This window comes from Pteropus vampyrus, unplaced genomic scaffold (genome assembly GCF_000151845.1).
Source record: "Pteropus vampyrus isolate Shadow unplaced genomic scaffold, Pvam_2.0 Scaffold76, whole genome shotgun sequence".
NCBI lineage: Eukaryota > Metazoa > Chordata > Mammalia > Chiroptera > Pteropodidae > Pteropus > Pteropus vampyrus.
This window is the reverse complement of record NW_011888857.1, coordinates 5135638-5138543: the sequence shown is the minus strand read 5'-3', so window position 1 is coordinate 5138543 and position 2906 is coordinate 5135638. Positions and strand designations below refer to the sequence as shown.

At 33.1% G+C, this 2906-nt stretch overlaps 1 protein-coding gene across 1 annotated transcript in view; it reads left to right on the top strand.

Annotated features, from left to right (window-relative positions):
• The window catches only part of ANO3 (anoctamin 3), a 361383-nt gene that overhangs the window by 137348 nt on the left and 221129 nt on the right, over positions 1-2906 (top strand). The window lies entirely within an intron of this gene.

The following is a 2906-nucleotide window of genomic DNA, read 5'->3' as shown; positions in this document are numbered from 1 at the left end:
TCTATACTCCATAAGGAAGCCTAGTTGCTGCAGGTTCTTTGGAAGGAAAAAAATTAAGCAGGTGGAAGGCATCTCATTTCCACAGTTGTCTGTAGCTTCTTCCCTTGCTCTACGTCCTTCTACAAAAATATCAAAAAGGCAGAATTCTATGATTTCTTGGCTTAATCATGAGTAGCTCACTGTCCCTTCTGTGGCCTTAGTAAAATGAAAACTTTAGACAGACTAATCTTCAGGGTCCCTCTGACTCTACAGTTCATCAGAGGTTACAGAAATATAAAATCATATTCTAGACCTGGCAGTGCATTAGTACAACCAATCTCAGCTGTCTCTTCTGTTATTGCCTTTCCTCCTACATTGCACTGCAAAGCAGCAATTAATTTGAATTCTGTTTGGTTTAAACCCAACTGGCATGTAAGAAGTGTGAATCAGCTACAGAATCCAAGTTCACCAAAACATGGGTCACCATATTCACATTCTAACTGTAACTGAGGAGAGGAGGAGAGGGCTCCTCTGTGGATAAAATTGATTGGATGTTAAAGTACGTTGCTCTGAGTGTTTTGCAAATGCACTGTATTAGTTGTGATATACTTTTTACCATTATGTTTCTAGAAAGCAAATAGTCTAAGCAAAAGGCATCTCCCAAAAATAACTCCTAAAATTGGATGTATTTTATGTTTGGCTTTGGAGCACTATACTAACAGCAATTTAAAGGTAGGGGCTGCTACTTTGTAAATTCATGCACAAGGTCTGATTTAAACACAGTTTTCATCACTCATTGGTATATTGATCATTTTGTTTCATCTACCTTAGCTTACTTTCCTCAACTATAAGATCAAGGTTTCTCAAATTTGTAAGAGCTAAAGAATCAACTGGAGTTCTTGTTAAAATGTGATTTCTTCAGTCCTTCTAGACATAGAATATCATAAGGGGAGACTAAGAATCTGCATTCTTATTAAACATGCATCCTATGAGATTCTTAAAATTGAGCCCATTTGAGGAATAATTTTGTAAAGTAATACTATAACTATGTAAGCACTGAGATAATAAATTTGAGTTGAGTAGACTGTAGTAAGCTATAAATAGATACTATCTATAGTTATTAGTAGAGGCAAACTATATAGATTCTAGATACACTGAGCTATATATATGCATGTAGTACTATGAAGATATAATTTTAGTGTGTTTCTCATGTTAACTATAGTACTCAATCTTTCCTTTTTAAGGTTTGATGAGATCCTAATGGGAGTTATTATCTTGCTCATTTACTGGACATTTCAGTAAATGAGTTATTAAACGTAGGAGAAAACTCTCAAACTTTGTCTTCAGATGTTCTATTATGACCCTTATCAATACTCCAAATGTTGTCAATTCTTTAATTTTGCTCTAGGTATTTTAGTTACTATTTTTTACTGTGTAACTTTTTTGCAAAAGAAGGGGTTTTGTTGAATACTCTCTTATAATGAAATATCTCAGAATGCCTTTTTCTAATGAAATGCATGGTAAAATTTTATAGTTCTTCCTTGATTTATGTAAAGGGAAGATGTGTGTTAGGTTTGTGTTTTCTTATAATTCACTATCATAATTTAAAGTCCCTGTGAGAAAGGCAATGTGCGAAATAGGAAAAATTAATTGTACTTGAATCTTAAGACTATTACATAGTGATCATGAGCAAATTGACTAATTTCAGTTTCTTTATATATGAGATCAGAATAAGAATAAGTGCTATTATTAAATGGTGCTTTTTTACCAGACACAGTTTAAAATATTTTGTTTGGAGTAACCGACTTAATTATTGTAAAAAGAGATTTCTATTAGTGTTATTTCATAGATGAGGAAACTGAAGGACAGAAAAGTTAAGCAAAAGTTCAAGGCCACAACTAGGAGTAATGGAACTATCTGGTAGGTAGAAATGTTGTGAGAGTTAGCAGCAGTTGTGTATGCTTCCTCCTACAGGAATTGCTATATAGTAGGCTCAATACTTGTTAAGTACCACTTTTATAAGACAACAGTAATCTCTATCTACCCAGACTCCTAACTCCAAATTAATGAGATTAAAGATTGTCCGTTACTCAGCACAAGATTTTTGCTCTTTTCCCGTATAATCTCTAACTAGCCATATGGTTACACTAACATGTCCCAAAGCATTTTTGAATAATTCTTCTTAAGTTTAGCTGATTGCAAAGATTCAGCTTTCTTTTTTCCATTTAGGTAAAGTGAGTTTAATTTATTAACATTAGCTCAAATTTACGCCTATTCAAAAGACATAAACATGTATTTTAGCTGCGAATTGGTGAATCTCATAGCTATAGTGGTACACTTGCAGCCAGTGGTACACTTAGTCTACTTGCCTAAAATAACCATGAGTATGGACTGAACATATTAACACAAGTCAGCCTCAGACTTACAATAAGAGAGAGATAAGTGGTCAAGATTTTGAGTGCAGGAGTCAAGCAGCTTGGATTCAAATGATGCTTCTGTATAATTTGCTATGTATGATTGTGTGATCTTTACCATAGATTTTCCTTTTCTAAGTTTTCCTTTTGTTCCTATGTAAATTGGGGCTGATTGGGTTGTTTGAGGGAAGACTCGTTATAATGCATATTTTAAAAAAAGACATTTATCAATCTACTTTCCCCCTTTTTGCTACTTTTCCTGATCTTAAAAAGTTCTAGGACATTCTAATACAATATGCTTACAGTTGAAATGTTTCTACAAAACATAGATCAGGAAAAGTCAAATTTAACACACTTCTTACAGTTTGGCACTTAAGCTGATTTCTTTTGGATCATGAATTTCTATGAATTTCAACATAAGAAGCGTTTAAATTTAGAAAACAAAATTATCTAAAAATAATCCACATATATTGTTGATCTCTGAATTCGTATTTATTTCTGATATAACATTAG